Here is a 12,843-nt window from a genome sequence, read left to right as displayed (position 1 = left end):
AAAAAAAAAAAGAAAAAAGAAAAAAGAAATATTGAAGATGGCAGTAAGTTATTCATCCAGGTGGCAAACTCATGGGAGGTCTCTGTCTATCTTGAAATATTCAAGATTTGTAAGAAGTGTACTGGGAAATGCCAGTGAGCTATGAACCACATTTTCTCTGCAATTTCACCATCTCAGTAATGAGAGCAAGCTCTGTGAATACTCTCATTTAGCTGCATTTTACTCTATGTCTCAGGAGTGTAATTTGCATAACTTCAAGGTGAAAAGACTACAGTTTCTTCCAACATATCAAGGCTACATTTTCTAACAAAAGAAACACATATTAGAGGTAAGTTAGTATTTTGTATTTTCTTAAATATTTACTCAGATTTATAGGAGAAACACTTTCATTAATTTTTGCTAAAAGTTAGCAAAATATGAAATCTATATTCATTTCTGATGAAGGTACAGGTCTCCTGCTCACTGTCACTCATGAACAACTTTCCCATTCATGTATTAATTCCTGCCATGTAGTTATTAGGTATATAAGTCAGCTTGTATTGCCATAACAAAATACCATGCACCAGGTGGTTTAAATAACAGAAATTTATTTTCTCATAACTCTGGAGGCTAGAAATCCAAGATTAGGGTGTCAGCATGGTCAAGTTCTGGTGTGGGCTCTCTTCCTGGCTGGCAGATGGCTGCCTTCTCCTTATATCCTCACATGGGGGGCAGGAGGAGAGAGACAGAGAGTGAACCAGCGAGAGAGAGAGAGAGGGCACATGAACGAGAGCATCTGGCATCTTGTCCTCTTTAAAGGACACCAGTCCTATTGAAGTAGGACCCCAGCCTGTGACCTCATTTAACCTTTATCACCTCTTCACAGGCACTATTTCCAAATATAGTCACATTAAGGGTTAAGCCTTCAAAATATAAATTTTGGGGGAATGAAATTCAGTCCACAGAATTAGCATTAAGTAATTTAACAGGAATATATTGCAGATTATACTCTAACTAATGTGCTTAGAGGTCCTTAATGTGCTTTCCATAATCTTGTACTATACTTATTCGTGACTAAGTTCTTTCTCTTGCTGTCAACTTACATAAAGTATTTAAACTATACTGTCAAAAGCAGAAATCTATTGGTTCAAAAGCAAAAAAAAATTTTTCCAAAATGTAAATCTAATATGCAATGACCTGAACTTTAGAAAACTGGCTTGATTGAATTAGGATTAATTTCTCCCTTTCAGATGTTAATATATTGATTTCAGTTCTGCTAAGTGTATTGTCTTCAGTCATATTTGGGTAGAAGTTATTAGTATATACATGAATATCCCCAAGTGTCTGTCCTTCTGTCATTTCTTTACTCTGCATTTTGAGACATTCTTAAAAAATGAAATTTGGCATTGTATATAGGTCTCTGTTCACAGTCAAGGAGAAAAGTCCCCAAATGCACAATTTACAATTTTCTGTTTTTGTTTCTAACTCCAGTTTCATCTTTTTTAGGTCCATAAGCAAGATGCCTGTAAGTAAAAGGGTGATGGTATAATCAACAGCCATGTGATAAGTCTTGGCCAAGCTTTTTTGGGTCATACTTCCTGGAAACTTAGAAAGTGAGCTCTAATAATTAGGTAACACATTTCTTCTTCTTCTTCTTCTTTTTGTAAATTAGGTAGTTTCCAATTCTTTGCTTTCAATAAAATTAAAGGAGGACCTAACCAAGTTGTCAACAGATAGGCCAATAGTTTTTGATAATAGATCACTATGTACTTTTTGACTTATAATCAAGAAGGCATTCAAATAACAGAGTGACATTTTTATCAGAAAATGCCTAACATTCTCATTACTTATTTAATTGAACAAGTTTTCTCAGGGCTTACGTCTAAAAAAATAAAAAATAAGAGTCGAATTGACGCTGACTCTGTCTCATTTTAACAGTTAGGAACAGCCACAGATACACAAACTAATTTAAAAAGATCCATTCATTTAGTTTAATTTTCCAATAACACATAACTTGCTATGTTTTATAATTATTTATCAAAATATGCTATATATTTATGTTGCTTTGGTCAGTTGTATACTAAAAATCATTGTAAAAATAATTCAATCCAGAAAACTTCAAAATTTTTAAAAGGAATAATACAAATTTTTCGGTTGTTAAAAAAGAGGTTGTTGGTGAATTTTTAAGACTGAGGGTGGGAGAGTAAGTGTCAAATTGCTATGGTGTTTAGAGTTCATTAGATACAAAGTGTGATATATTTTATTTAAAAATCAATATTTACAATATGCTAAAAAGTACATATTTTGAAGTTATTCAAATTTATGATGAAAAATCTTAGGTGTCTGCTTGAAAATGTGCAAGGGGATACATAGTTTTTCAAAGTTCCTTTAGGAAGTACGAGAGGAATTAGTTCGAAAACCGCTTATTTAGCTGATCAAATCTTTACAGTTTTAACAGTTGATGGTGACAAACTTCATGGAGAAAAGTAGATAAAAAGAAGGACATGCGTGGGTGTGTTGTTGATATGGGCTCTTGTGACAGAAAACTAGACTTGGTGAAAAAAAAAAAACAAAATAACACATAATTCCCAAGTTCTTAAATTTTCTTGGCCAGCACCTTTGAGACATAGCATATCCATTGTTTATGAACTTTGCAAAGCAGATTTATGAGGTTGGTTTTTCTTTTGGATGGGCTTAATTATGTTGGAGACCAATAATCCACTGTTTTAGCCATATTACCATGTGCCTGGCACTGTGCTAATTACTAGAGATGCAGAGATGAACAAGGAGAGAGGATCCCTCAAGGAACTGACAGGATAGAAGAAAAAGGGAAGTTAAACTAGTCTAAGTTGGAAATCAATGATGATGTGCTTTAGGTATTTTTCATTTGTATTCCGTATTTGCACAAAAAACTTGAGATTGGGTAAAGATCTCCCTCATCATCCAACCCGTTGAGGAATGGAACAGGATGGAACAAAATGGTGGAAGGAAGGTGAATTTGCTCTCTCTTTTTGAGCTGGGACATCTGTCTTTTCCTGCTCTCTGACAATGGTGCTCTTAGTTCTTGGGCCTTTGCACTTGGGCTGATTTGTACCACCAGCTTTCCTAGGTCTCCAGCTCACAGACAGCAGATTGAGGGACTTCTCAGCCTCGATAATCATGGGAGCCAATTCCATATTTCTCTATCTCTATACCTCCTATGGGTTCTGTTTCTCTGGAGAACCCTGACTAATACAAATGGTTTATAGTACAAGATTCTCCGAATCCTTGGGGTTTGGATTTTGATGTTTAAAGTTAATGCTCTAAAATTTAAAAGAAAAAAAAAAAGAAAATCCCTTTTTTCTTCTCTCAAACTCTTGCTACTTACAATAGAGAGCCATACCCCCAACCCTAAATGTGCCCAATTTCATCTGATCTAGGAAGCTAAGCCCAACTAGGGTTGGGCCTAGTTAGTATTTAGATGGGAGAAAACCAGGCCCCTGTAGGCCATGGTTTCTGGTGTCCACTTACCAAACTCTCCTCTGTAGTTCATGATCAATGGCTTTTGTTCTGCCTGGATGGTCCTACCCTGTTGTACCCAGAAAGTGTCTGCTGACTGCTGAATGGTGGGTGAAAAGAAAGGGCAACAGGAATTAGAAAGCATGTGGTTTAATAATTTTTAAAAATTCCCTACTTTAATTAGGAAGTGATGCATGTTTCTGGAATTTTCACCAAGAGATCATGGTGTTTCTAGGAAGCTGGCTAACTATGCCTGATATATTTAAAAAACAAAAAAACCCCAAACCCAAAAAACTACAACCTACTCAATTACATTGCAACTTGCCGGGAATTAAGTAATGGTGTTCTCAGAATTGGAGAGTACAATGTAATCAGTGTTTATCTGATTCTGTGCTGAAGAGTCTGGGCTTAACTTCCTGAGGACCAGCAGGCTACCTAGCTGGTAATGTCTCTAGAATGGAGAGCAGCTCATCCAAGAGCCCAGCTTTTGAGGGCATAGAGTTGATGAATTTCATGGGAAAGGCAGGACCCTTCACTCCAACTTCTAGCTGTTTGATAGCAATTCTCAAGCTTTAGTATGAATACAAGTCATTTAGGAAGATTGTTTAATAATATAGATTCCTGGAACCCCCATACAGATCATCTGATTCATAGGTCTGGGTTGGGGCCTAGGAATTTACATTTTTACATACTTCTTCTGGACCATGTTTTGAGACCTTTAGACTCCCATTTGGAGAGCCTAGGATAAAAATTTAGGAATTGTTGAAAATACCATCCTGAGATCCAGACCGGAGGGGCTCCTGCCCTGGGGTCTGTGATTTAGAAGGCCCTGCTCTGGCCCTCCCCTGGCCATGTTGGTCTCCATGGGATGAGGAGTCTGGGGGCTCTAGGGGATATGCCAACCTTGAGACTGTGAGCAGACTTCCAGACTGTGATCTGGGGAGAGAGAGAGAGACAGAGAGAGAGAGGTTGATTTTGAAGAACTGGCGCCTGTAATAATAGAGGCTGAGAAATCCCACAATCTGCTATGTGCAAGCTGGAGCCCAGGAAAGCCAATGGTGTAGTTCAGTCCAAGTCAAAATGCCTGAGAACCAGGGAAGCCAATGGTGTGAATCTCAGTCGAGGGCCAGAGAAGATGTGATGAAATGTCTCTGCTCAAGCAGGCAGGCGGCAAGCAAGTTAAGGGCGAATTCCTCCTTCCTTTGCCTTTTGTTCTCTTCAGGCCCTCAGGAGAGTAGATGGTGACCACCCACACTGGGGCAGACACCAACTTTGCCAATCCACGGATTCAAATTCTAATCTCCTCTGGAAATACCCTCACAGACATACCCAGAAATCAGGTTTAATCCGAGCACCTGCGTCCAGTCAAGTTGCCACATAAAATTCAGCATCACAGGTGCTGAGCTGGCTCCTGACTGTGCAAGGGCTTCTTCCCTGGTCTGACCTCCAGAGGGCATACCCTGCTGGGTGTGTCCTTATGCCTGAGTAGTGGCCAAAGGGCAGCTGTTTGTGGAGGTGTGGATGGAGTTGACTGTGTGAGCTGCAGCATGCACTAGTGGCCCCAGGAAGTTCCTCATTCATGGAGGGCTGGCTGTGGGAAAAGAGGGAGCATGGGCTGTGAGCCAGGAGTTGGCACTCCCTGTGCCACCGCATTCCTACCTTGGGTTTCTGGGTTGTTTGGAGGGTATATTTATCAGATAGGAGGATAGGATCTTTTATTCAGCAGTTTGTTAGCTTTGATTTATAACTTCTAAATAACTAGACACATGGTTTGGGGACCTTAGTCTGTACTCTTGCTTTGGGCCCCACAAATGTTAGAGGCAGAACAGATCAACATTTCCAGATTAGTAACATCTTAGACTTGATTTCTTCTAAACAAGAATTGTCCTTCAAGCCAGGCCCCAGGGAGGGAAAAATGGACAAAAGGTAAAGGAAATATGACCTCCAGGCTGGCAGGGCCCAGGGAGGGAAAACCCAGCTTGTGTGGCAAGGCAGCAAATCTTGGCATGTCCTTTCCAAGCCCTGTCTGCATCTCAGGTAAGGAGTAAGAGAATGGGAGTGGGGCATAATTCTGTTTTGCAGAACTGACAGACTTGAGCTATCTTGGGGGACCCAAAATCTGGGTTTTTCTAATTTCATTCTCTCCAGGATTCTAGCCTCCCCAGCATGAGTCAAGTTGTCCTAATTTTTCCTAGAATGAGATAATAGTCTGAAAATGTGAACACTTTTCTGGCTAACTTTAACATATTTTCAAAAACAATTGCACATAAAAAAGACTTGTTCAATTATTTTATAAGGGGATTAACACGGAAACTTTTTTTTTGTATTTCACACACATTGGAATGTGTAAAAGGCAGTGTTACATGGCAGTCACTACTTGATACCATATTCCACATACTTTAATGAAAATATTCCTTAAAACACCCAATTACTTTTCTCCCATTAGATCTGCTATGTACAGTTGTCCAAGTTGTTGACTGTGTAAGAATACTTAGCCCAAGAAATGAATAGGATCTAAAATCCAGCCTACTGTCTCCTTGTCAAGCTGAGTGCCCTGACATGGCCTGCATTCACCAGGAGGAAGGATGCTTTTTTCTAATCACAAAAGTCACAGTCTGCTTGTCAAACCACATACCTTGCTCATGAGAGGGGCACGTTTGCTGAGGTTACCCTCAAAATAATAGAGCTGAGGATGCTAAAATGATGCCATATGTTGAGGAATAGTGAAAGCCTTCTGGGGAGATGGTCATCTTGGAATCTGATTACTTGCCCTCGCCCTCTCTGCACCCTCTCTCCCTCTCTCACTTCCACTGCAGTGAAGAGAAAGAATGCCTTTCTGGGAAAAAAATTACTGGCAAAAAAAAACAAACCAAACCAAAACAAACGCCAAGAAACCCCACAACAACACAGCTGCTGTGATTTCTGTGGGTCCCAAAGAAAAGAGGAGCTAACTGCTGCTTCAGCCTGTGTAATAGCCAGGTCCTGGGACAGAATTAGCTACAGTTAGAAAATAAACTCAACAAGGTGAGTACAGCTGGAGATGGAACATTTACTGCTACCCATCTACTAGCTTGGAATCAGGGAAGTAATTAGTCCAGTGTGGATCAGCATTGGTCATGGACTAGAGGAGGACATCTACCCTTGCCCAATCCTGAAGCCCCTTTTGGGCCCTGCTGGAACTCACAGTCCATTATTAGCAAAACCCAATAGTGTCAACCTTGGCTCTGACTCTTCCAGCACCATTCTCACTCTGATGAAAACATGGCTGTCCTCTGGGAACACTGCCTTCTGATTCTGTCGTTATTCTCCTTGTCCCGTGGTGGCTGTGGTTTGCTCCCTCCAGTTGTGCCATGGGGCCTGGAGGTGGGGTGCGTTTCTTTTACACTCCTCATTGCCACTTCTGCATCATTACCTCTTTGTCTTTCCTAAAAGTGTCCTGCATCGAATCTCAGGTCATCAGGTTATGTCACCTGACTTCTCATTTTGTGACATCTGTCATCCTGAAGTCATTCCCCCTGGTTCCTCAGTATTCCTGCCTCACCATTGCATTCCTCTTCCTGTCTTAACTCTGGGCAAGTTCAACTTACACATGGGTTGTCCCTCCATTATCCTGGTCTCTCAGTTCCCTACCGACCTTTCCTCTCACAATCTGGTCCTTCCCCTTTCATCACCGTGATTGCAGACCCTGTCATTTCCCACAGCTGTGTGGCCTCCACGGCTGCAAGGCATGCCGCCCACTCTAGGACCCCTGCTTCCTCTCTTCCTAGCACGCTTCCTCAATCACCCTGTGTGCTAGAACTGTCAAAGCAAAGTGCCACAAATTAGGTGGCTTAAAGAATAGAAATGAATTCTCACACAGTTCTGGAGGTTGGAAGTCTGAGATCAAGGTGTTGATGGAGTTGGTACCATGTAGGGGGCTGCCCCAGGCTGCTGTCCTGGCGTCTGATGAATTGCTGGCAATCCTTGGCTTGTAGACTCATCACTCCAACTTCTGCCTTCGTGTTGACATGGTGTTCTCCTTGTGTGCCTGTCTGCACCCAAATTTCCTATTTTTATAAGGACACCAGTCACACTGGATTAGGACACCCCCTCATCTTAACTAGTCAGGATAAGTAAGGTAACATTCTGAGGTACCAGAGGTTAGGACTTCAACACTTAAATTTTTTTTTGAGGGGGGCATACAATTTAACCCCTAACATGCTCCATCTCCAGCAGTCCTTCCACTCCCATCTTAAATTCATGAACATAAACCCTTAATGCTGCTTGGCAAAGGCAAACATACTCCCTGATATGGTTTGGCCCTGTCCCCACCCAAATCTCATCTTGAATTGTAGCTACCATAATCCCCATGTGTTGTGGGACGGATCTGGTGGGAGGTAACTGAATCATGAAGACAGGTTTTTCCTGTGCTGTTCTTGTGATAGTGAACAAGTCTCACGAGATCTGACGGTTTTATATAGGGCAGTTCCCCTGCACACGCTCTCTTGCCTGCCGCCATGTAAGATGTGCGTTTGTTCCTCCTTTGTCTTCTGCCATAATTGTGAGGCCTCCCCAGCCACGTGGAACTGTGAGTCCATTAAGTCTCTTTTTCTTTATAAATTACCCAGTCTCAGGTATTTCTTCATAGCAGTATGAGAATGGACTAATACACTCCCTCCCCTATGTCATCAGTTTTTCCCCTCTTGGCCTCATCATTACTATCACCATATAAAGATGCTCTTATTTCTCTCACATTAATTATATTAAAAACTTTCTTGACCTCACATCCACCTGTAACTCTCCCTCTGGCTCTACTATCTCTGCTGCTCTTCACTGAGTGATTCTTCTGGGGTGGTCTATACTTACTGCCTTCAATTCTTCTCCTCCCATTCCCTTCAGTCCCTTCCAATCAAGCTTTTGCCTCTACTACTCCTCTGAAAGTTCTCATGTCAAGGTTAACACAGTTTGTAGTATTAGTGAATTTCTTCTTTTTTTTTTTAATCATGGTTATCCTCGATGAAAAATTGAACTTACTCCCATTTATTGCATGCATTAAGTGATGAGGTTTACCCAAAGCTCAGGAAAACAACAAGGAGAAGGTGAAATAATGAACAATATATAGATTGGCAGGAAAAATACAGAATGAAAAAATTGTTGAGAAGAAGGTAATCCTTTTATAGCATTGGCCACTCTATAGAGATTCGATTTTTAGCATTTACATTTACACATTTTAACCAATTACTTTGCCCACTTGGAGCACGTGGATGCATTTACACTGACCACTCTGTGTCCTTCCAGGTTTTCCCTGGATGGCCTTCTTGATGTCTGGCAATTTGGAATCCCAAGCCCTTTCTGGGATTATTACCTAGCCCCCAGGTCAACCTTCTCTAGGGATCCAGGGTGGAGGAGGGAGGAAGAGGAGGGGGTGGTGGTAAAAGGGGGTAGAAGCAGGAGGATTTAGTGGAACAAAGGGATGAGAGAAAATAGGAAAGAAGAAAAAGCAGCAGACCCAGGCAACATGTGCTGTGGCCATAAAAACTGTTTTCTGTACTGTCTGCTGCAACTAAATTTTAAAAACATGCTTACCCTTTTTTTTTTTAAATGAACAAACTCCTTCAGAGGGGGTGGATTGTATAGTTTCTGGCATGCTGCAGGGGAGAAAAAGTCCATCTCGATAACTTATAAGCACGCTTTGAATTCAGAACTTTGCAATTCTTTGGAAACAACTAATGAAAAAAAAAGTGCTGTTGTGCTGACTGTGAGTCACTTCCCCACCCTGTGATTCACTAAGTCACAAATGCTGGACATGCGGACAGGGGAGAAGGACTTTTGATTTTGAGGATTCATGAGCTGATTCAGTACTGTCTTTATGTTTTGACGCTATCCAAGTTCAAGCTTTGAGGTGTTTTGGCATCATAAAGCAGCATCAAGGTTAGGGATCAAAGGATGGGAAAAGCCAGCATGAGTGAAGGTTTGTTAGCTAGAAGCGTCCAATTCTTGCATAATATCAGAAGGCAAGGTTAGGCAGCTACTGATAGCATGGATGCTGAAGAAAGCTGAAGTACTTTCAAATCCAGATAGCTCCAATTGCTTGCTCTCCTATGACTACTCTTAACTGAAATATTTATAGTGGCTCAAGAACGACAGCAAAATAAATATCCTTGGGCTCCCCACTGGTCTAAATCCCTTCACAAAAAACCTTGTCACTGGAAACACTGATAAATACTATATGTTTAGAAAACATCATATAAAATATCCAAATAAATAAGCTATACAGTAATTGGTCCTTTAAATTATTTTAAGGAGGTAAAATTTTCTAACATCTGAATTTCTACCTGTCAGAGGCTTTTGAACCAGAGCAATTCCATCTTGAATAGGGGGTGGGTAAAATAAGGCTGAGACTTACTGAGCTGCATTCCAGGAGGTTAAGGCATTCCTAGACACAGGATGAGATAGGAGGTCGGCACAAGATACAAGTCACAAAGACCTTGCTGATAAAACAGCATGCGTAAAGAAGCTGTCCAAAACCCACCAAAACCAAGATGGCGATGAAAGTGACCTCCAGTTGTCTCACTGCTCATTATACGCTAATTATATAATGCGCTAACATGCTAAAGACACTCCCGCCAGTGCCATACAGTTTACAAATGCCATGGCAACATCAGGAAGTTACCCTATATGGTCTAAGAAGTCGGCAGGGGCAGAGGCGGGAACCCTCAGTTCCGAGAATTGCCCACCCCTTTCCTGGAAACTCATGAATAGTCAACCCCTTGTTTAGCATATAATCAGGAAGTAACAAAAAGCATCATCAGTCGAGCAGCCCATGCCGCTGTTCTGCCTGTGGAGTAGCCATTCTTTATTCCTTTACTTTCCTGATAAACTTGCTTTCACTTTACTGTATGGACTTGCCCTGAATTCTTTCTTGCATGAGGTCCAAGAACCCTCTCTTGGGTTCTGAATTGAGACCCCTTTCTGTAACAAAAACATTTAACTTAATTACGACGTCATGACATTCTGGAAGGTTTCTTTGGAATGATGTCCTAGTTTGAGCTCCCAGTTTGATAGTACAAGTTGAGTATCCTTAATAAAAAAATCTGAAACCTGAAATGCTCCAAAATTTGAAATTTTTGAGTGCCAACATCGTACTCAAAGGAAATGCTCATTGGAGCATTTCAGATTTTGGATTTTTGAATTAGGGATGCTCAACCAGTAAGTATAATGCAAATATTCCAAAACTGGGAAAAAATCAAAATTGGAAACACTTCTCATCCCAAGCATTTCAGATAAGGGATACTCACCCTGTAAAACTTGAACATTCTTGTTAGTAGAAAATTAAATGTAATGAATGAGATGAATGTACCTGTATTTGGTTTTTCTGTTTTAAGAAACTAAATGTTCAAAGATTATTAGCATACACTCAATTACAGAGATATTAAATACTAATTGGATTGTGACTCTGATTTTATTTTCATCTAGATTATTTTGATTTACCTATGACATTATTTCATATCATTGCTCATAGGAAGCCTACCTTTTTGCTTGGTAGTGAGTGTGAAGCAGCTGAAAGAAATGGAGATATTTGAGAAACTACCAGCTGGTAACCAATATATACACTTGAGATACATCTATGTATTTTTCAGATTGGAACAGTGAGTGACTATAGGTTCCAAAACAAAATTTGGTGTTAAATCCCCCATGAGTATCTTGTGCGATAGCATATTTTAAGATTGCTGAATTCATGGGGGAAAAAAGCATACTGCTAAACCAAAATGCATGAGTACAGTTGAAAAGTTAAAAAGTTATATTCCTGTTTTTGAAATTTTACCCCAAATTTTGACAACAACAACAACAAGACTGCTTGGTTAAGTTTATTAGATTAAAAATATTGCTAAAATCAGGCTAAATATGCATGCAAAGTTCCTTCTGATATGAACTGGCTGAAAAACATTAAAAATCAATGGAATTATAAACTAAATCATGCCTTGAGCTGTGAAAGACGAAATGACCATCACAAGTAAACTGATAGGCATGAGTTCTCGATAGGCAATGACTTACTTATGTTAAAAGATGGAAGAAACATAGATCAGTGTAGTTCAAGCCCTTCACAAATGTTAGAAACCAAGAAATTGACGTGCACAGTGGTTGCTTGACTTGCCCAAGGTCCCATGACTTGTCAGTGGCAGAGCCAGGCTGGAATTTGACCCTGCATTCCAGGAATAAGCACCTTTATTATACCATGCCAGGCCAGCACCAAAATTCCAGGACTGCTTTTACAAGTGTTACATTTAACCAGGGTTCTTAATTACTAGCTGGTAAGGAATTTGCATAGAACCATATGGATGTAGATCAAAATCATGTGATTAAGTGTTTCACAAGTGGTAAATTACATATATGTGTACATATATACATATATGTGTATATATATATGAATGAGAGAATTAAAATTACTTTAAAAATATACTTAATTTAAAAAAAAGCCTTGGGATCATCTATTGAGATGAAAACAGTAATGTCATGGAAAGATTACCAGATGTCTACAGGAACTGACCTCCCATCTTGCCCTGCCATTCATTGGCTGTGGAATTGCTTCATTTTCCAGTCAACAAAATGGGGATGTTGATGACTGCTGTACCTTCAATAAACACTCTGAGGATAAATAAAATAGAATAAGTGGAGTGTTCTGAGGGTTTCTTACCTTCCTAAAAGAATTAAAATAGGAGAATTAGGCTTTAGACCACAACTTGTTTAACTTATGTTGCTGATGACTACAAGTTTCCTTGCAGTTATGAGTCAGTGATTCTCAGGAATTCCTTTTTGCACTACTTAACCTTTAAACTGTTTTCTTTATTGAACCTTAGATTTAGAAGACTGAGAAATCACCTAGAGATTTCTCCTCTCAGTTCAACTACCCACTCATAGAAATGCTGATACAGAACTTATTCCTGTGCAAGGTAGTTTATTCCGTGGTTGGAAAGCCACAATATAGAAAAATGTTCATGTTATTGAACAAAAATTTATCTCAGTGTAATTTTTTTGTCATTCATTGTTATTTTATTTTTCTATAGGTTATTGGGGTACAGGTGGTATTTGGTTACATGAGTAAGTTCTTCAGTGGTGATTTGTGAGATTTTGGTGTGCCCATCACCTGAGCACTATATACTACACCCTATTTGTAGTCTTTTATCCCTCACCCAGCTCCCACCCTTCCCTCCAAGTCCCAAAAGTCCACTGTATCATTCTTATGTCTTTGTGTCCTCATAGCTTAGCTCCCGCATATAAGTGAGAACATACCATGTTTGGTTTTCCATTCCTGAGTTAAATCACTTAGAATAATTGTTTCCAATCTCATCCAGGTCGCTGTGAATGTCATTAATTCATTCCTTTTTA

At 40.0% G+C, this 12,843-nt stretch overlaps 1 long non-coding RNA gene across 3 annotated transcripts in view; it reads right to left on the bottom strand.

Annotated features, from left to right (window-relative positions):
- The window catches only part of LOC129135586 (uncharacterized), a 63,656-nt gene extending 53,611 nt beyond the window's left edge, over positions 1-10,045 (bottom strand). For all 3 annotated transcript variants that reach the window (XR_008536555.1, XR_008536554.1, XR_008536556.1), the window contains exon 1: positions 9,863-10,045. This is a non-coding gene — a long non-coding RNA (uncharacterized LOC129135586). The remainder of the gene's footprint in view (positions 1-9,862) is intronic.
- Positions 10,046-12,843: the final 2,798 nt, after the last annotated feature.

The sequence above is a fragment of the Pan troglodytes genome, chromosome 6, assembly GCF_028858775.2.
Source record: "Pan troglodytes isolate AG18354 chromosome 6, NHGRI_mPanTro3-v2.0_pri, whole genome shotgun sequence".
Classification (NCBI taxonomy): domain Eukaryota; kingdom Metazoa; phylum Chordata; class Mammalia; order Primates; family Hominidae; genus Pan; species Pan troglodytes.
Note: the sequence above shows the minus strand (reverse complement) of the source record. Positions and strands in the feature narration are given on the sequence as shown.